We start from the raw sequence: 22,830 nt of genomic DNA on the forward strand, positions 1-22,830 counted from the left end.
TATCAACATAGGTCCAAGTTTTTGTATAGCCCCCATATAACGGTACCTCCCGATTTCCGATTTTTTTGCACTATGTCCAAAATTTTTGACCCAAGTATCTGCAATTCTCCACCAAAAACATAGGGCCACACTTTGATATATTCCCATATAAGGTTCTCGACCGATTGAATATATTTTTTATGTTTTTTTTACCTTATTTTGGTATCAGTGATCAAAAATATCTCCGCCTAAAATTGTGAACAGGAAAGAAAATAGTTATTCCGTTTTAGTTCAGAATATTTTACGGTGGAGGGTATAAAAAGTTCGGCCCGGCCCGAACTTAACGCTTTTTTACTTGTTTAAATATAGGGCGGAAGTACCAGATGTTGTAGACCGGTATTGCCCATCTTCGAATTGAAACTAAGTTTGGACAAAATATGACGAGAGTTATCGTGCTCTCCATGTCAAAGTGATTCGAGAGCAGGCCTAAAGTGAACTCATCCGAACTTTTGTGTGGGAGGTACCCCAAGGAGTGGACAAATATAGTCCATATTCGAACCTGATTTATATGGACCAAATTTATCAGGACTTTTCGATAATTTTTGAACTTTTGTGGAGGAGGTATCTGAAATTGTCTGAAACAGTTTTCGTACAAACATACTTGGGGTCTAAAAACCATTATTGCAATAAGGCACATTTTCCCGTATTATAGTGTATATACCCTCATTAGCATAAACGCTGACAAGTAAACAAGTGTCAGTCGGCTTTGCCGACAGATATATACACTCAGCAAATGTGAAGCGAAATTTTACATCCGGACAGATCGAATGTATTTAAGGTCTCTTCACAATTTTGTGGCCCTTTTTGGACATTTGAACTTGCCGACAATAACGTGGATTAGGAATTAACTGCACTAAGACACAAATGTTGAACTTTTGTAGGGCAGGTACCCTTAGGGAGCACGAAAATGGGCCATTTTAGAAGTTAAACTAAAGTTTGGACCAAATTGGTTGCCCCATTCATGTGATATCGTCCTAGCATTTTATTGAAATTTTTTCAATATTGGGGAGTAGTACCGAAAGTTGTGGACCGGTACTGCCCATAAAACTAAGTTTGGATATAATATGACGAAGACCAAATGTTGGACCAAATCGGTTGAACAGTTCGAGAGTTATCGTGCTCTCCGACCGCCACATATGGTGGCATAGGGGTTTTTTAAACCTTTCGGGCTGTTTTCCCAAGAAATATGGACTTGTCCCTGAAAAAAACTTTTACCGTCGTAATTGAGGTATCGAATGCAAATCGCTTCAACAAAATGATTCGAGAGCAGGTCTTAAAGTGAATTTACCCGAAATTTTGTGTGCGAGGTACCAGAAGGAGTAGACAAATATATTCCATATTCGAACTTGATCTATATCTGGTAGATATTTTAGGATGTGCAAAGTAAGGATTACATCGGTCACTCCCTTCAAGAGTTATCGCGCGCAAATTTTTTCCGAACATTTTTTAAGTTTTGTGGGGGAGGTACCTGCAGGAGTGGGCCGATGTAGCCCATCTTAGAATTAAAACTATGTTTTGATAAAATATTTCGAAGGCCAAATTTTGAACCAAATAGGCAGATCCGTTCGAGAGTTATCTTGCGCTCCAACCACTACACAATGTGTCATAGGGTTTTTTTGCACCTTTCAGGCTATTTTCTCAGGAAGTATGGACTTTCCCCTAATGAAACTTGCACCGTCATATAGGGGACAGCGAATAAAACTTGTTACAGCAAAGCGATTCAAGAGCAGGTCCTAAACTGAACTTTTGCGAAATTTTTTGTGGGAGGTACCCATAGGAGTGGACCGATTGACTCCATATTTGAACCTCATCTAAGTCTGGTAGAAATTTCACGATGTGCAAAGTATGGACCAAATCGGTTACTCCCATCAAAAGTTATCGTGCGCACAAATTTTCCAAACATTTTCGAACTTTTGTGGGGGAGGTACCTGAAGGCGTGGACCGTTATGGCTCATCTCACAGACGGACGGACATTGCTAAATCGACATGTTGGGTGTCTAAAACCATTATTTTGATGAGGCACATTTTGCCCGTATGAAAGTGTATATACCCTCATTAGCATAAATGCTGAGGGTATAAAAATGCGATATTCAAATTAGGAAAAGCATAGCAACAAATAGAGAGGAGTGGAAATCTATTCTTAGTTCGGCTTATAGGACAAATGTTCTGTGAATGGCCAACTAAGTAAGTAGGTAAGCTTGTATCAGTGATTATTGTGTTAAATATAAATAATATTTATACCCTACACCACTATGTGGGGAGGGTATTATAAGTTGGTTTTGGCCAAAAAGTTTGTAACGCATCGAAATAATGGTCGTAGACCCATACTTATATATATCAAAATGAATGTCTCGACGAGCTGAGTCGATCTGGCTATGTGTATCCGTCCGTCAGTCCGTCCGTCCGTCCGTCTGTCCATCTAAACCTTGTAATCACGCTACAGGCCGCAATTTTGATCGGATCGTCACGAAATTTTGGATGTTGATGGGGTCCCGGAGGGGAAGAAGCCTATTGATTTTGGTGATGGTCGGATAATATTTAGGGGTCGGAAAGGGCAAAAAACTTAGGTGGATAAAAAGACAACGTTTTTTTCCAAAGCCAATATCTCAGCTTCTAAATGGGGTATACCAAAAGCAAAACCTGACAATGAAAGCAGAAAATATCACCTTTCTAATGATGTAATGTAGATGCTCGTAGGTGATCAAACAACGAAGATATCGCAATAGTAGCAAATAAAACCCCAATTTTTATTTTTGCGATTTTAACTATATTGACAAATATCACAGCTTTGGTTGAAAATTTTCCAAAAGCAAAGCCTGCCTATGAAAGTAGAAGTTCCCGTCTTTGCAATGATGCAAACTAGGTCGGCGTAGGTAACCAAATAACGGAGATATCGCAATAGTCGGTAATACATCCCATTTTTTTATTTTTTGGAAATCACGCTACAGGTCGCAATATTGATCGGATCGTCACGAAAATTTTAGGGTTAATGGGGGTCCCAAAAAGAAAGAAGCCTATTGATTTTGATGATGGCCGGATAATATTCAGGGGTCGGAATGGGCAAACACTTATTTGGCGAAAGGTCAACATTTTATTTCAAAGCCAATATCTCCGTTTCTTTAGGAGGTATATCAAAAGCAAAATCTGGCAAGGAAAATCGAAAATATCACCTTTACAACGATGTAAATTAGGTTGTCATAGGTGGTCAAATAGCAGAGATATGGCAATAGTCGATAATGCATCCCATTTCCGATTTTTTTGTAATCACGCCACAGGTCGCAATTTTGATCGGATCGTCACGAAAGTTTAGGGGTTAATGGGGGTCCCACAGAGGAAGAAGCCTACTGATTTTAATGATGGTCGGATAATATTCAAGAGTCGGAATGGGCAAAAACTTATTTGGAGAAAAGGTCTACGTTTTATTTCAAAGCCAATATCTCTGTTTCTTTAAGAGGTATATCAAAAGCAAAACCTGGCAAGGAAAGTAGAAAATACCACCTTTACAACGATGTAAAGGAAGTTGTCGTAGGTGGTCAAATAGCAGAGATATGGCAATAGACGATAATGCATCCCCCTTTCCGATTTTTTTTGTAATCACGCCACAGGTCGCAATTTTGATCGGATCGTCACGAAATTTTAGGGGTTAATGGGGGCCCCACAGAGGAAGAAGCCTACTGATTTTAATGATGGTCGGATAATATTCAGGGCTCGGAATGGGCAAAAACTTATTTGGAGAAAAGGTATACGTTTTATTTCAAAGCCAATATCTCCGTTTCTTTAAGAAACAACAGAGATATCGCAATAGTCGATAATGTATCCCATTTTCTGATTTGTTTGTAATCACGCTACAGGTAGCAATTTTGATCGGATCGTCACGAATTTTTTGAGAGTGGATGCGGGTCCCACAGAGTAAGAAGCCTATTTAGTTTGGCGATGGTCGGATAATATTCAGGAGTCGGAATAAGCGAAAAGCTTATGTGGAGAAAAGTCAAGGTTTTTTTCTTATGGGAATATCTCCGCATCTGGTTGGTAGTCGGATTATATTCCCTAAAAGAAATGTTTACCAGTGAAAAGCTTATGCACAGGGGTAGTGGTGTAGGGTATCACATGGTCGGCCCCGTCCCGACTATAGCCTTTGCTCACTTGTTTTCAAATGGAATTGTAAAGGAATTTTGTTATTCGCCATATACCCTCGTTAGCATAAATGCTGAGGGTATAAAAATGCGATATTCAAATTAGGAAAAGCATAGCAACAAATAGAGAGGAGTGGAAATCTATTCTTAGTTCGGCTTATAGGACAAATGTTCTGTGAATGGCCAACTAAGTAAGTAGGTAAGCTTGTATCAGTGTTTATTGTGTTAAATCTAAATAATATTTTTATTATAAATGTTTATAATAGCATTGTGTTCAATCAAGTTTAAAGGCTGATTTTTAGTCGGCCTATTAAATTTAGCCTTTTTTCTCCACTGCACTTCCACTCTGAAGATAGACCCACTAGGTCGTTCTTAGTTCAGTAGTTCAATCGTTCGTCAATAAGCCTTGTTGGTTAGTCCCGATTTACAATGGGCAAGTATTCTTGCGGCATATTTCCAGTTCTCTTTTAAAATTGCTTCTTGCGTCTACACAAGCAATTCTTTTCCGGCAGGTCTTGTTTTCAAAACAATGAAAATAATGTCATATATGAAAAATATAACAACAGTACAAGCAATTTTTTTTCCAATTCCATACCCCTTACGTGTCTCTCCTACAAACAGAGACCGCATGTAAATTTGCATAATATAGATTGGGACTTAGCTGTGTTTTGTTCAAATTTTCTCCGGCTCAAAATATAGTTCATAACGCTCTTTTCAATGAGTCGTTCAATTGAATTAGTTCTTTCGTGAACTATACAACTCTAATACACTAAGATATTTAACTTTTTTCAACAGAGTTTTTATAATGAAGCAATAATAAAATAATATGATTTCAATTAAACTCAAAATATATGAGAAAAATAAAATAATTTTTAAATTAGATGTTGATAAAAAAGTCCATATTTATATTAGGCAATTTTCCTTGCGGCAATTGTCAGTTTGACGGAGAGAGGTGAGGCATATGGTAACCCTTTGCCTCTCAGCACCCTCTCTCACCAACAAACTGACAATTGCCGCAAGGAAAATTGCCTAAGGTAAATATGGACAAAGTGAGCAGGGATTTACTTACCTTTGGGACGAAAATTGCTGCGCTTGCCGTAACGACAATTGTAGGCCATAGCTGCATTAATTTCAATTTGAAGAGATGTAGTTGGAGCAAAGTTGAAGAGAGGTAAAAAAGCAGGATCTTGGGAAATTCCAAGTGGAGGATATTTATTGAGTGAGATGAGGTTGATTGTTGGTGTTTTAAATATTTGTAGTTAAGTGATTTTTTTTTATTAAGTATAATTATAAATATAATTTTTAAATTTTTATTAACTTATTTTTTTTTTTGCCAAAAATTTATAAATTATTACCAAAAAATGTTTGCATTAATCAATAGTATATTTTGAATAAATTTTGAAATACTTTTTGGTTCGCATATTTCATAATTATTTTCACAATTTTTATTTTTTGTTTATTAATTCACTTTTAATATATATTTTTAAATATTTCTTTATATATAATTATGTGGTAAGCATATAATTTTTTGATATATATCTAAGCGATATTTTTTTAATTTATAATTTTTTTTGTTATTTTTATTTATTTTTTCATTACTTTTGCAAGAAAGAAAGGAACAATATTTTGTATTTATTTTCTAAAAGAAATCAAAAGGAACACAACACCAAAATATTTTATTTTTTTCCGAAATTTCACACAATTTTTTTTTTAATTTTTTCTGAATTTTGTTATGTTAGTTAAATATAAATGCTGTCAAATATTATTTATTTATTTTTATTATTTGGTAATCAATTAATTCCTCGGGGGATTCCGTTGCTTGAAATTATTTCCAACGAATATCTTTAGATATTTAATATTTATTATTTTCATATATATCATGTATATCATTATCGTGATTTATATAGAACATAAAATAACATGAATTTTGTTATGTAGTATTGCTTATAGATTGGACGACAATGGCGGGTGGCCGATATATGAGTTGTGGTTATATTTGTTAAGGTATTGATTATAATTCCGAATCGTTTTGAATACGTAAGTTTTTTTTTGGATTTTTTTTTATAAATCACAAATTTTGATGTTATCTATTTTTTCATAAATTAGATTTTTTTAATATTACAAAATTGAAACATTGAATTTATTTATTTAAGCCGTAGAATATCTTAATGCTGTCGAGATATTACATCCATTTTGTATTATTTCATACATATTATTTATTATTTCACATCAATCATAATATATTATTTTTTTTTTATTTGGCAGAGGTTGTGCCTGAAAAAGAAGAAAAAGAAAGAAATATTTAAATATTATTTTTTTTAATCGGCATATCTTCAGAAATTAATTATTTTATTTGTGTGCAAAAAATAAATTTTTTATTTGTTTTGTTTATTATTGAAGATTCAATCACATTTGATTTCTTAAGCTTGAGTATTCCCCCAATAGCTTAACTTCATTTATTACCCTATATTACATTACTCTCAATAAATTTTTTAGTAAACAAATACCCTCAGTCTATGACTGTCCCTATTTTTAACAAGTGAAAATCGTGATAAATATGCCCGGACTTCTTATACCTTGCTCCACCATAAATTGTATTGAAACCAGATTTCGGCCATAATGTGGCCGTTGCCCTGCCTATGACATTAAAATCATTCTAGGCGATTTTAATGCCAAAATTGGAAAGGAGAATATCTTTGGCCCAACAGTCGGGAAATTCAGTCTCCACAGTGAAACATCTGACAATGGTATGAGGCTGATAGACTTTGAAGCTGCAAGAAACATGGTAGTTAGCAGTACCAGATTTAATCATCTCGATATTCATAAGGCACCTGGCTGTCTCCAGATCAGAAAACAAGAAATCAAATTGATCATGTTGTGATAGATGGAAGACATTCATCGAGCGTGTTGGATATACGATCTTTCCGACGCGCAAACATTGATTAGGACCACTACCTTGTTGCAGCAAAGGTACTCACCCACTTAAACGTAGCATATAAAGTACGAACAGACACAACACGAAAGTTAGACATCGATAAACTGCAATCACAAAAGATAGCCACAGCATATTCCACTCAACTAGCCCAATTGCTTAATCAAAGCACTCCTCATCCCGATTATATATCAGCGCAATGGCAAAGTATTGCCCACTCCATGCAAACAGCCGCAAAAACCATGGTATGTATGATCAGGAGTGTCGTGCTGCCACCGAAGAGAAAAATAAGGCATATAAGGCTACTTTACAATCCGTAGCAACGCGTAACGCACGAGAGATATACAGGGAGAAAAGTAGAGAGGAGAAACGTCTTTTCCACAGGAAAAAGAGAGAGATGGAAAAGCGGGAGTGTGAAAAAATCGAGATGTATAGGAGCCAGAATGAAGTCCGAAAATTCTACCAAAGATTCAAGCATCGAACTGATGGCTTTGGTACAGGCATATCCTCCTGTAGAGACCAACAAGTTAATTTGGTAACTGATACAGATAGTGTACTCAGGATATGGAAAGAACATTTTTCAAAACTGTTAGTATCCAATAGCAGCGAAGACGACGAAGATACCACAGTCCCAATCCCAGACGATGGTATTGAATGTATACCGCCCAGCCAAGATGAGATAAAGACAGCAATAAATCGGCTGAAGAATAATAAGGCAGCAGGAGCCGATGGCTTACCAGCCGAGCTGTTCAAAACCGGAGGCGACACGCTGATAAGGTGTATTCATCAGCTATTTAGCACCCTTTGGCAGGAAGAACGAGTACCCCACGATTGGAACCTGAGTATCCTGTGCCCCGTCCACAAGAAGGGAGATAGGACTGTATGCTCTAACTATAGGGGCATAAGTCTACTCCCTATCCCTATGGTCAACGAGATAATTGGACCATACCAATGCGGCTTTAGACCTGGCAAGTCCACCATTGACCAGATATTTACCCTGCGGCAAATCCTGGAGAAGACCCAAGAGATGCAGATCGACACCTACCACCTTTTTGTCGATTATAAAGCATCCTTCGATAGTCCGCTGCGTTCAAAGATATTCCAAGCCATGTATGAATTTGGTATCTCCGCAAAGCTCATCCGGCTTTGTAAAATGACTTTAACTGACACGAGGTCCTCAGTTAAAATAGGAAAGAACCTCTCCGAAGAGTTTGGTACCAAAAGAGGTTACAGACAATGAGACAGCCTTTCGTGTGACCTATTCAACATTTTGGTGGAAAAGGTTATACGAGAGGCAAACGTCAAAAGAAGTGGCACAATCTACACCAATAGCCACATGTTACTTGCTTATGCTGATGTTATAGACATCATTGGCCGATCAGTAAAAGAAGTAACTGATACCTTTATGAAGGTCGAAGGAGAATCTGCTAAAGTGGGTCTGGCGGTAAACGGTGAGAAGACCAAGTTGATGGTGTCGACGCGCGTCCATTGAGCTCGGACCGACTGTGGAAGTTAGTTCCTATAATATTGAGGTAGCAAAAGACTTCGTTTACCTCGGCACCTCTGTAAACACAACAAACGACATCAGTTGTGAAATAAAAAGAAGGATTGTATTGGCCAACAGATGCTACTTTGGTTTAAGTAAGCAGTTTAAAAACAAAGCCACATCTTGTCAAACAAAAATAACTGTCCACCATATGGGGATCAAGATAGCTCTCACGGTAATATCCGAGCTAGTATTGCAACGAAAACATGCCATTGCATTGCTGTACTAGAAGAATCTTTGTATCCTTATGGAGGTGGTCCACTGCAGACTTGCATTCTGACAGGTTTAAATATTTTTCCATCGCGTTGCACTTATATTTGCGGAACGCACTGGTGCCGCACAGCTCACCACAAACCGACCTATCGCGCTATATGTGGTCAACGAGGATTCTGTAGCTGCACCCCAAGTGCTGCATGCTAGGGACTTGAGGACATTGTTCCTCATTTCACATTATCACAGATAACTTTGACATGGGCGGACGTCGTGAACATGTTGTTAAATGTGACCCCTAAAATCTTGGGGGTAGTTGGTGGTCGAAATTCTGCTACCATCAACAGTTGATATTCAACTCTGTTCTCTACTCTATCGTTCATGTGTTGAGCTGAGTGGAAGTAGATATTTGCATATTAATCGCGTGGTAAGATCAGTGAAATATGAGTTCAGCCTTTCACAAATGACTTCAGGCAAGGTTCATGTCGCCAAGATCGCACCGATCATGAACATACGTAACGGTCTCAATACCGCCAGAAGAAGGTGGAATACAGGAAAGGTGGAGGTTAATGTTCCCGTATTCCACATATAATTGATTATCCAACGTTTCTTTTCAATGTCCTCAAGCAGTGTGAAGTACTTGATATTTCAAAAGCTTTTGATAACTCGAGTATCCCGCCGCATGATTGCCGTGGTCAATCCTACGACAGCGGGTTCTTTCGTACCGGATGGACCCGAAACCAAAAATGCCACCCCAGCATCATATGCTGATACCTACAACAATCGTACAACTTCTTCTAGTTGAGTCCGTGCTGTGGTACGACTGAATGCTAAGGATGAGTAAAGCCTCAAGAGCCTTTGTTACGGGCGACAAAGGAGAAATCGGTCTGTACGATTCACGATTCATCTTCAGCTGGAAGAGATCTAATGCGGCGCAGTAATCTTCTCTTCGCCATGTCACGCGGCAAGCAACAGGTTGAAAACTTTGGTATGATACTGAACTCTTGACTCATTCAGCTGATTCAGCATCTCAATTGAGATTTCATCAGAGCCCAAAGCTTGGGACGATTTAGCGTTCCTAATGACATTCGCAAACATCGCCCATTGTAAATTGTGGTGGTTCCTTCTCGGAAGGGAGAGATCTATGACGTAGTATTTTAATATTCGGTCAGTCACTACCGTGGTGCTCGACAAACTGGCGATTGAAATAACTTGTGCACCTCTTCGGATCAGTCAGCGTAATGTCATTCTCTTCTGGTTTCGAATATGACCTAACCGTGGCCCACAATTCACTAATTCCGCTTTCAATGTTGTAGCTCTTCATTTAAACACTTGTTCCGCTTATGCTCACCGACCACAACCTCTTCACTTCCAGGGCCAGCTCTCTGACTATAGGATCACTGGGGTTGGCCAGACGGAGCTCATCACGCTTATTTGTTAGGCCCGTCGCCTTTGCTGAGATATTTGGTGATATTGTCCCGAAACGTCCTTTCTGCTACCCGAACATCAGAAGTTGGTTGGATACATCTCTGAAGCGGTGGTAAGTCAACTCTCTTGCATGATTGATGAAAGTTTGGCGTTCAGACGTGATGAAATCGTGCGGTCTGCTAATGGCGATAATTATGGGGAGATGGTCTCATACAAGAGAAATAACGGGTTGCCAGGTGATGCTATTTGTCAGACAAGGTGGTTGTGACTGTAGAACTGTGGCACTCTCCGTTGGTTTGGTACCGGAACGTCTTCATTGGCCGTGCAAAGCGTAGAACTATCAATCTGTTAAGCCAGCACTATACCCAAGTCGTCTTTTCCGAGGACCGAATGCCATAACTCATGCCCTTTCAAAAGCGGGCTAATGTTAGGTCTATAACCTGGAGCATAGTTATTTATCGGTGGGATGTATACGTTGAGCAAGGACCGAATGCCATAACTTTCAAAAGCGGGCTAATGTTAGGCTTATAACCTGGAGCATAGTTATTTATCGGTGGGATGTATACGTTGAGCAACTAGACTGAAACGAGATAGGCCAGTATTGAACAGACTGATGCAACATGCGAGCTAATCGTCCACCTCTACTTCTAGTGCGATCCTTCCTCAATGCGTTCTAACTACCTCAACGCTGTAAGCTGCAGTTGCTGTTGCGCGTGGTTTGCTGTGCACCGCTGCGACTATGATATTCTTCCGAATCGATTGTAATTAAATTGCAAGCTTTTTCAGGGATTATAACAGCAATAAGCGGTCTTAAATGCTGCGTGTGTGATGACTGATGTTGCGACTGCGGGGAAGTCTGGTTTTCTAATGACGAAAACAACTCATTCAGGCCGTGTTCACGCAGCATGCAGCAACATAGTCCAGGTTTCTCACATGGACTAGTCCAGGGCAATCACTGAGATGCACCCACTACCGGGATCATTGCATCTCACCAAACTTTGGGTTAGATGGATGCGGAAGTGACAAATTGAGCACATATAAATTGACCCTGAACTATATACGTTCGATGAAATGTTGAAACATGTCAGCGAAAATTTTGAACTTTTGTGAGGAGGAACTTGTAAGTCTCAGTGAAAAAGAAGTAAAAAAGTGTTAGTCGGCTTTGCCGACAGATATATACCCCCACTGGGGGTAGTAGTGAAAATCTGGGCTTCTTACATTTTCAAATTTTAACGGGCATATCTTATTTTTTCCACAACGGATTTCTTTTGATCCTTCTTCCATTTAAAGTGGTGAATAATGTCTTTTGAATAAGCTATTATTGTTTTAAATCGGTTAACAAACGGCTAAGTTATAGTGGTTTATGTCTGAAAAACCCCACAAAAAACTTATAAAGGAATTTCTCATAATTTTCAAAATAAATATTGAACAAAACAAAAAAACATTATATTTTTGAAAATTATGAGAAATTCCTTTATAGGGTTTTTGTGGGGTTTTTCAGATATAAACCACTATAACTTAGCCATTTGATAACCGATTTAAAACAATAATAGCTTATTCAAAAGACATTATTCACCCCTTTTAAAGGAAGAATGATCAAAAGAAATCCGTTGTGGAAAAAATAAGATATGCCCATTTAAATTTGAAAATGTAAGAAACCCAGATTTTCACTACTTTTACCGTTATAAAAAAATAAAACGAAGCGACCCAAGCGAAATAAAGGCATTGTCGTTGTCCATGGATCCCAACACGATATAATTTTGCATCAGAACACTTGAATATTTTTCGGGTCAAATTTTGTAGCACAATGTCATTTATCGACATTTTCCGAAAAGTTTGCACATTCTTAGGGCCAAAACTGCCTGAAGGAGCGTTCCAATGCTTTTGCGATGTATTAGAGAGTTTTCAATTACTGTCTTGGCTACAATGTTTGTCTTTGTGTTGGATCGAAAATCCCAATGGTTTGGCTGTTATATGCCAAAATATCCAAAAAACGTCAATAAAAAACTTAAAGTCAAAATCGGGAGGCTCGATTTTCATCGTAGACATATGGTCCAGTAGACTTTTTTGCTCAGTTCAACCCCAGGAATCAGAAACGCGAAGGGCCCATTAAGGTCTTCAAATCGCCCCGGCCTAACCCCCAGCCAATGTGAAGCGAAACTTTTACCTCCGGACAGATCGAATGTATTTAAGGTCTCTTCAGAATTTTGTGGCCCTTTTTGGACATTTGAACTTGCCGACAAAAATGTGGATTAGGAATTAACTGCACTAAGACACAAATGTTGAATTTTTGTAGGGCAGAAACCCTAGAGAGGACCGATATGGGCCATTTTAGAAGTTACCTACATTTTGATAAAATATTAGGAGATACAAAGTTTGGACCAAATCGGACCAAAATGTTGGACCAAATCAGTTGAACAGTTCGTGTTCTCCGGCCGCCACATATGGCGACATATGGGTTTTTTACACCTTTCGGACTGTTTTCCCAAGAAATATGGACTTGCCCCTGAAAAAACTTTTACCGTCGTAATGGAGGTAGCGAATGCAAATCGCTTCAACAAAAATCAAAGTGATTCGAGAGCAGGTCTTATAGTGAACTTATCCGAAATTTTGTGTGAGAGGTACCAGGAGGAGTGGACAAATATAATCCATATTCGAACCTGATCTATATCTGGTAGATATATTAGGATGTGCAAAGTATGGATTACATCGGTCACTCCCTTCAAGAGTTATCGTGCGCAAAATTTTGTCGAGTATTTTTGAAGTTTTGTGGGGGAGGTACCTGAAGGAGTAGACCGATATAGCCCATCTTCGAATTTAAACTATGCTCTGATAAAATATTACGAAGGCCAAATTTTGGACCGAATCGACAGATCCGTTCGAGAGTTATCTTGCGCTCCAACCACTACACAAGGTGTCCTTTCCGGTCATTTTCTCAGGATGTATGGACTTGCCCCTGATGATACTTGTACCGTCGTACGGGGGGAAGTGAATACAAGTTGTTGCAACAAAAATCAAAGCGATTCGAAAGCAGGACCTTAAATGAACTTTGCCGAAATTTTGTGGGGGAGGTACCCGAAGGAGTGGGCCGATTTAGTCCATATTGGAATTTCATCTAATACAGCTCATCTTCGAACTTAAACTAAGTTTGGACAAACTATTACGAAATCCAAAATTTGAACCGAATCGGTTCATCCGTTCGAGAGATATCGAGCGCACCAGCCAGTCAGACAGACGGAGTTGTCCTTCACACCACTCTTTATAATCCTCCATCATAGCTATTTTTAATGACGTTAATAATTTTTGTAGGGATTAGTTTGATTTCTACCGCTTTCAATGTCCATTCTCTTTTCATTGCATCAAAGGCTTTCTCAAAATCTATAACTTTTAGGTACAGACGGGAGTAAATTCCGCAGACTGCTCTATGAGAATTCGAATATTGTTGATAAGGTCTGTGCAACTTTTGTTAGCTTTAAATCAGCATCCGTCAAAAAGGGGCACACGTGCCCTTGATGAGAGTAACAACAAACCAACCACAAATTAGTCTTCACTCAGAATTCAACGGAGAAGGTAGGTTGTGCTGTCGCTTTTTTCAATGATTTATAATTTTAGCAATGCAATAACCCACATTATGTTTGTGGAGAGAGCGAAATTTACGCTCTCGATGTCGTATACGTGTGACCGCACATACTTCATTTGTATGGGTGCCGATACCTGCTTTAAATCACTGATGCACACGCCTTCAATTTAAATTAAGTCTCACCATACACAACATACAGTAATACTCTCTCCGTGTTCATTTCTGCTCTAAATCACTGCCGACCAAGAAGAGGGCACACACAATTCTGAATATTGGCATCTTTTGACAGTGTGTTAGTAATGCTGCAAAACAAAAACAAATCAAAACATTTGCTCTCTTTTGTGTGCTCTTTCATTGCGTTCGAGTCGTGTGTGTGTGATTTGCCGAACAACTTCGTAACTTCAACAATACCAAAGAACGGCATTGCTCTAAATCAGTGATGGCCAAAAACACACATTTGCAGATTATAACTTGCGCTAGTGTGAGTGGAAACGTAAACAATGCATTAACCGAACGAATGTGTTTACAGTGTACGTGTGTGTCGTATGCCCGCGGGCATAGGAAAGTTGTTGTTGGTGGCCATCACTGTTCTAAATCCAGGCTGGGTGTTCAAGCGACACCTTTGTTCTGCATTATTTTATTAAAAACTTTGGTTAGGGACGAAACACTTGATATACCTAGGTAATTGTTTCTGTTCTTTATATTACCCTTTTTATGTTTTTGTTTTTATTTATTATAAAATCCTTCCATTCACTATCGATTCGGGCAGTTTTGCCCGATTTATAGAGTCGATATAGCGTATACAATTTAATGAACTGGGGTGGATCGGTGGAAATTTCTAAGCTTGGGCTTATTGGGTTAAATATTTGTAGTTCTTCTTCCTTTTCATCGTGGATAACATTTAGGGTGCGTTCAAAATGCTGCTTCCATTTGTTCATTCTTATTGGTCAAAAGAATGCCGTTGTCTACAATCATATTGGCTCTTCTGGTCTTGTTTCAACTTATTTGATTTATTTGGACAAATAAATATAAACAATAAAAAAGTAATACAAATAATCCACTGGAAATATCAGTGAGATTTTGTAAAACAAAACGCCTTAAACTTCCATAGAATATTTCTCCACTCCATGTAGAATAAAATGCACATTTGTCTGAATGTTGGTTGGTTGTTTGCATTAATGTCAGCTGATTTTATGTACAATATTGCCCTACATATCGTTATTCTAGAAGCATGTAACGATTTTCCACAGTTTCTTTTGAGACGAAGTGAAATGTGTCCTTCTCAAACACAACGCCTACAAGAAAAACACACGCAATGCACATACACTTCACTTTTGAAATTCCACTCCAAAAACATCCAACCAGAAAAAAAATCGTAATTATTTTTACCAATAAAAAGGGTTTTATTACTCCATTTTTCATTATAGATATCCAGTCAATCTATTTTAGAAGGGATTTTTGTCATCTTGTTAAAATATTGTGGTTTCTTCTCCTTCCACTTTTCACAATCGATGCACCGCAAGAAGAAAAAAAAAACGAAGGACCAAATGTCGTAACAAACACACACTCGCAATTTCAAGCAACTATGTGGTGGACATCAGGAAAATACACAATATTTTTTCCTATTTTCCTTCCATCATTGCGACTTTACTATTTTTCCGTATTGTTTTTTTGCACTTGTTCAACACTTGTTTCACCACACAATACTACTACGTAGTAGTTTTGTATATAGTCAGTCGTTCGTCTGTCTCTCATTCCTTCGTCTACTATTATCATATCATCATATGCTTTTTAGGCGGCATTCAGCCACCGACCGAACGAGCCATTCAGACAGTCGTCGTCGTTTTTATGTTGTTATTGTTTTTAGTTGTTTATTTTTTGTGTATGGTTTGGTTTTTGACAGTTTGTTGTTTTGTTCTCAGCTGCTTTTATTGCACTTTCTCTATTTATAAAAAAAAACTAACATCTCTCATACTCTCTCTCTTTTATTTATAGATGGCGGCGGTCTTTTATGCCACAAAAACATTTGCTCTCTCTCTCTCTCCATTTGTGGCGGTGTTGCGTAGAAATATGCGAATACCGTAATAACGTCAAATCAAAACAAACTATGGTTAGGGTTGCCCTATCTAAAATATCATTGATTACCGTTGTTGGTATTATTAAGTAGATAATGTACCGTTATTTTGTGGGAATATTTTTGTTTAGACATGAATGAAGGGCGATTTAAAAATTGCAAAAGTGGTGGAAAAGATTATTTATTCTTACAAGAAGGGAAATCGAATTAGACCTAACAACGGTAAAAGAATGAAGGGGAAGGCATTCCTCTTTGGTATCGAATCAACGAGATTTTGGCGAATTTGTGGATACATAATGTTCCAAGCTTCTATAATGGACGCATTGAGTTCCTAGACATTGTTGAATTTTGTCGACCAAACCAATTTCTTGCCAAATGTGCTCAATATTTAGATCTGACGTTTGGGGAGGTGTATCTAGTACAGCCATGGGCGTAGCCAGCTTGTTTTTTTTCGAAATATTTATAACTTTTTACATACAAATGAACGGTTTTGTAGTGTACGTGAGGGAGAAAAACAAATGCAAAGACAAGTCAGTGGGATCGCTGAGTATACTGTCTGAACGGCCCTGATCTAGTACATGGGGGCAGTTATATATTATCCAATATCGGACTACTTCAGATTTGTGGTTCAATTTGGTACAGGACTGCTTTACATGTTGCTTTAAAATGGTAGCACATTGATAACGATCCATTATACCCTCCACAAAATGTACCAAAAGGTAGCCTGTAGACAAGAGACCTTCTAAAGAGGTATTTCGTATACAGAAGACCTTCTAAGGACTGTGCCTGGGATCGTTATCTTGATAAAATACAAAATTATTTTCAGTATGCTTGGTTCAGTTGTCGCCATAAAAACCTGACCTTCAAAAGATGTGCTTTCTAAGGAGGTCTTCTATAGACAGAAGATCTTCTACGGAGGTTATTTCTAAATGGATCTTCTATAGAGAAAGGACTTTCTAAATAGGTCTTCTATAGACAAAAGACCTTCTAAAGGTCATATATAGAAGGAAGACCTTTTATAGGTAAAGGCTTTAGAGGATGAGCTATCAATAAGCTCATCCTATTGCCGAAGATGGAGACTAAAGCCCAGTCTATCGAAAACCGAAGTATGTTACTTCCACCTCACGCATATTGATGCAGGAAAAAAACTTACTGTTCGCCTCAATGGGTCTGTTCTCTCCCACAGCTTCAATCCAAAATACCTGGGAATAACCCTTGACAGAACCCTTTCGTTTAAACAACACCTTAATAAAAACAGCCCAAAAAATCAAATCTAGAAACAACATCATCCAGAAACTCGCAGGAACGAATTGGGGTGCCTCGGCCAACTGTCTTCGAACATCTGCCTTGTCTCTGGTGTACTCAACAGCCAAATACGGAGTCACCACGTAAAACGAATTGACGCCCAACTAAACTCCACCATGAGATTGATAACAGGGACACTAAAATCAACACCGATAGAATGGCTCCCAATGCTATCGAACATTCAACCTCCAAACTTTAGAAGAAAACACGCTCTTCTCCAGGAGTATAATAAAATCGAGAATTATCAATAGAATATGAATCCAGGCTGAAATCCAGAAATCCACCATTAATACTAGCCAAACAGCGAAGATTTTAATACACATACAGCTTGGCTATCGCAGTGGAACTCTATGGGTCGCAGCAGTCCTATTTTCAATCCACAACACAGAACAACTGAATTCGATCTCCACGCAAACCTTGGTGTAATTTAAATCGACTCCGCTCTTCTACAGGCCGAACAATGAAAAACCTAGAAAGATGGGGTCAAGCCGACGACCCTAGCTGTGTGTGTGGAGCCCAAACCCAGTCGATCGGCCACATAATTTACAATTGTCCGATGCTATCTTTTCCAGGAAATATTAAGGGACTACAGTCCCTTTCAACAGACGTAATATCCTGGCTAAACACATTGAATCTGTAGACACATAAAATCAAAGCTGACTCTGTAATTTTTTTATAAAAAAATCCATCCGCTAAATAAATAATATAGACATAATACCTTCTTAAGAGGTCTTCTATAGACAGATGACCTTCTAAATAGGCCTTCTATAGACAGGAGACCTTCTGAAAAGGTCTTCTGCGGACAAAAAACCTTCTAAACGGGTCTTCTATATACTGAAGAACTTCTGAAGAGGCCTTTTATAGGTGGAAGGCTTTCAGAAGAGGTCTTCTGTAGACACGAGACATTCTAAAGAGGTCTTCTGTAGACAAAATACCTTCTAATGAGGCCTTCTATAGGCAGAAGACCTTCTAAATAAGTCTTCCAAAGACAGACCCTCTAAATAGGTCTTTCATAAACAGTAGATCTTCTAAATGGGACTTGTATAGACATAGGATCTTCTAAAGAGGGCTTCTGTAGACAGAAGACCTTCTAAAGTGGTCTCCTATATATAACTATAGACAGATGACCTTCTAAAGAGATTTTCTATATCAAGAGGTCTCCTATAGACAGAAGACATTCAAGGACGGCAAACTTTCTGAAGAAGTCTTCTATAAACTGATGACCTTCTACAAACAGAAGACCATCTGAAGAGGTAGAAGACCCTCTAAAGAGTTGTTGTATAGAAAGAAGACCCTGTATAGCTGTCTTCCATGGACAGAAGACAGAAGTCATTCTGAAGAAGTGTTCTAAAGACAGAAGACCACCTAAAGAAGTCTTCTATGGACAGAGAGAGATCTTTTAAAGACAGAATACCTTCTAATGATATATTCTATCAACAGAAGACCTTCTAAAGAGAAGTCTTCTATAGACAGAAAATCTTCTAAAGCCGTCTTCCAAAGACAGAGGACCTTCTAAAGAGGTTTTTTATAGATAAAATATCTTGTTGAGAGGTATTCTATAGTCAGAAGACTTTCTGAAGAGTTCCTCTATGGACAAAAGACATTCTAAAGAGCTCTTCTATAGACGGAATATCTTAAGAGGAAATTAGTAAGAAAATTAATTTTCAAACCACATTGTGTCACTTACACTCTCTCAATATGCAAGAGGCTTATTTAAATGTCGCTTTTTCCTATTCTTTTCGGACATGTAGAGCTTTTTATTCACGACAGATCTACCGTGTCATTCAAAGCTTCAAAATGGTCTTCGAATAGTTTCTTTTGAAACTTCCTTATTTCTATCACTTTTCACTATACTTTTGCATTTTATAGAAGGAAGACCTTTTATAGGTAAAAGCCTTCCAAAGGCCTTCTAGACAAAAAATCTTTTAAAGAGGTCGTCTATAGATAGATCTTCTTATAGGCAGAAGATCTTCATCATACGTCTTCTTTAGACAGAAGACTTTCTAAAGAGGTCATCTATAGACAGAATACCTTCTAAATAGGTTTTCTGTAGACATAATACCTTCTCAAGAGGTCTTATATAGACAGATGATCGTATACAGAGGTCTTCTATAGACAGAAGACCTTCTGAAAAGGTCTTCTGCGGACAAAAAACCTTCTAAATGGGTCTTCTATAGACTGAAGAACTTCTGAAAAGGTCTTCTGCGGACAAAGAACCTTCTAAATGGGTCTTCTATAGACTGAAGAACTTCTGAAGAGGCCTTTTATAGTTTGAAGTCACAAGACATTCTACAGAGGCCTCTGTACACAAAATACCTTCTAATGAGGCCTTCTGTATGCAGAAGACCTTCTAAATAGGTCTTCCAAAGACAGACCCTCTAAAGAGGCCTTTCAAAAACAGAAGATCTTCTAAATGGGACTTGTATAGACAGAGGATCTTCTGAAAAGGTCTTCTGTAGACAGAAGACCTCCTAAAGTGGTCTTCTATATACAACATTCCCATGAGGCCTTCTATAGACAGATGACCTTCTAAAGAGGTTTTCTATAGACATAATACCGTCTCAAGAGGTCTCCTGTAGACAGAAGACATTCAAGGACGGGAAACCTTCTGAAGAAGTCTTCTATAAACTGATGACCTTCGATAGACAGAAGACCTTCTGAAGGGGTTTTCTATGGACATAAGACCTTCTAACGGGGCTATAGAATGCCTCTTTAAGCGGTCTTTTACGGACCGAAGAAGAAGTCTTCTATAGGTAGAAGACCTTCTAAAGACGTCTTGTATAGACTGAAGACCTTCTATAGCTGTCTTCTTTGGACAAAAGTCATTGTGAAGAAGTGTTCTAAAGACAGAAGACCACCTAATCTATGGGCAGAAGACTTTCTAAGAGATCTTTTAAAGACAGAAGACCTTCTAAAGATATATTCTATCAACAGAAGATTTTCTAAAGAGGTCTTCCAAAGACAGACCCTCTAAAGAGGTCTTTCAAAAACAGAAGATCTTCTAAATGGGTCTAGTATAGACAGAGGATCTTCTGAAAAGGTCTTCTGTAGACAGAAGACCTCCTAAAGTGGTCTTCTATATACAACATTCCCATGAGGCCTTCTATAGACAGATGACCTTCTAAAGAGGTTTTCTATAGACATAATACCGTCTCAAGTGGGCTCCTATAGACAGAAGACATTCAAGGACGGAAAGCCTATTGAAAAAGACTTCTATAAACTGATGACCTTCTATAAACAGAAGACCTTCTGAAGAGGTTTTCTATGGACATAAGACCTTCTAAAGAGGCTATAGAAGGCCTCTTTAAGCGGTCTTTTATGGACCGAAGAAGAAGTCTTCTATAGGTAGAAGACCTTCTAAAGACGTCTTGTATAGACAAAAGACCTTCTATAGCTGTCTTATATGGACAAAAGTCATTCTGAAGAAGTGTTCTAAAGACAGAAGACCACCTAATCTATGGGCAGAAGACTTTCTTAGAGATCTTTTAAAGACAGAAGATCTTCTAAAGATATATTCTATCAACAGAAGATTTTATAAAGTAGTCTTCCAAAGACAGACCCTCCAAAGAGGTCTCTTAAAAAACAGAAGATCTTCTTCTGTAGACAGAAGACCTCCTAAAGTGGTCTTCTATATATATAATTCCCATGAGACAGATGACCTTTTAAAGAGTTTTTCTATAGACAGAAAGCCGTCTCAAGAGGTCTCCTACAGACAGAAGACATTTAAGGACAGAAAATCTTCTGAAGAAGTTCTCTATAAACTGATGACCTTCTATAAACATAAGAACTTCTGAAGAGGTTTTCTATGGATATAAGACCTTCTAAAGAGGTCTTCTATAGACAGAAAACCTTCTAAAGAAGCCTTCTATACTCAGAAGGCTATAAAAGGCCTCCTTAAGCGTTCTTTTATGGACAAAAAACTTTCTGCAGAAGTCTTCTATAGGTAGAAGACCCTCTAAAGAGGTCTTGTATAGAAAGAAGACCTTGTATAGCTGTCTTCCATGGACAGAAGACAGAAGTCATTCTGAAGAAGTGTTCTAAAGACAGATGACCACCTAAAGAAGTCTTCTATGGACAGAATACTTTCTGAGAGATCTTTTAAAGACAGAAGACCTCCTAAAGATATATTATATCAACAGAAGACCTTCTAAAGAGGTCTTCTATCAACAGAAGACCTTCTAAAGAGAAGTCTTCTATAGACAGGAAATCTTCTAAAGAGGTCTTCTGTAGACAGAAGACCTTATAAAGTGGTCTTCTATATATAACATTCCCATGAGGCCTTCTATAGACAGATGACCTTCTAAAGAGGTTTTCTATAGACAGAATACCGTCTCAAGAAGTCTCATTCAAGGACGGAAAACCTTCTGAGAAGTCTTCTATAAACTGATGACCTTCCATAGACAGAAGACCACCTGAAGAGGTTTTCTATGGACATAAGACCTTCTAAAGAGGCTATAAAAGGTCTCCTTAAGCGGTCTTTAATTGACAGAAGACTTTCTGAAGAAGTCTTCTATAGGTAGAAGACCTTCTAAACAGATCTTGTGTAGACAGAGGACCTTCTATAGCTGCCTTCTATGGGCAGAAGTCATTCTGAAGAAGTCTTCTAAAGACGGAAGACCACCTAAAGAAGTCTTCTATGGGCAGAAAACTTTCTGAGAGATCTTTTAAAGACAGAAGACCTTCTGAAGATATATTCTATCAACAGAAGACCTTCTAAAGCAGGGGAAGGCATTGTGACTCACAAGAGAGCCAATGTGCTCTATGTGAGCGTAAATTTGTTATCGCTCACAGCCTGTGTAGATGCTAACACGTTGTGAACAACAACAAATTTACGCTCATTGAGAGCACAAGAGAGTCCCAAAAATGTTCTATGCGTCACTCTGTTCTAAAGAGAAGTCTTCTATACACTGAAAATCTTCTAGAGAGATCTTCCAAAGACGGAGGACCTTCTAAAGAGGTTATTTACAGACAGAATATCTTGTTGAGAGGTATTCTGACATTCTAAAGAGGTCTTCTATGGACAAAAGACATTGTAAAGAGCTCTTCTATAGACGGAAGATCTTAAGAGGAAATTAGTAAGGATATTAATTTTCAAACCACAAAGTGTCACTTACACTCTCTCCATATGCAAGAGGCTTATTTAAATGTCGCTTTTTATACCTACCACCATAATATGGAGGGTATAATTAAATTTTATCATTCCGTTTGTAACACATCGAAATATTCATCGAAGACCCTATAAAGTATACATATTCTTGATCAAGATACAATCCTAAGTCGATATAACCATGTCCGTCTGTCCGTCCGTCTGTTGAAATCAAGATACAGCTCACAATTTTTAAGATAGAGCTTTGTAATTTGGTATAGAAGTTTATATTACTCCTAGGATGTTTGGTATTGCAAATGGGCTATATCCGTCCACCTTTTGATATAGCCCCCATATAACTGTGCCATCCGATTTTCAGCATTTTCAAGGTTTTAACTTCATTATCACACCGAAATGACTAAAATTTTGTACTTAGTCTTTGTTGGTGGTATACAACTTTCCCCCAGCGTTTTGTCGGTATAGGTCAACGCCTTCAT

General features: G+C 38.1%; 1 long non-coding RNA gene across 2 annotated transcripts in view; it reads right to left on the reverse strand.

The window, feature by feature from the left end:
- Positions 1-5,241: 5,241 nt before the first annotated feature.
- The window catches only part of LOC141398737 (uncharacterized), a 39,440-nt gene continuing 21,851 nt past the window's right edge, over positions 5,242-22,830 (reverse strand). The window contains exons 1-2 of one of the 2 annotated variants that reach the window (XR_012411703.1): positions 15,258-22,691; positions 5,242-6,446 (exon numbers count right to left, since the gene is read on the reverse strand). This is a non-coding gene — a long non-coding RNA (uncharacterized lncRNA). Of the gene's footprint in view, positions 6,447-15,257; positions 22,692-22,830 lie in introns of those variants that run through there. The other variant, XR_012411702.1, reaches the window with a different exon arrangement.

Source organism: Musca autumnalis, unplaced genomic scaffold (genome assembly GCF_047663935.1).
Source record: "Musca autumnalis isolate F117 unplaced genomic scaffold, ASM4766393v1 scaffold_3, whole genome shotgun sequence".
NCBI classification, from domain to species: domain Eukaryota; kingdom Metazoa; phylum Arthropoda; class Insecta; order Diptera; family Muscidae; genus Musca; species Musca autumnalis.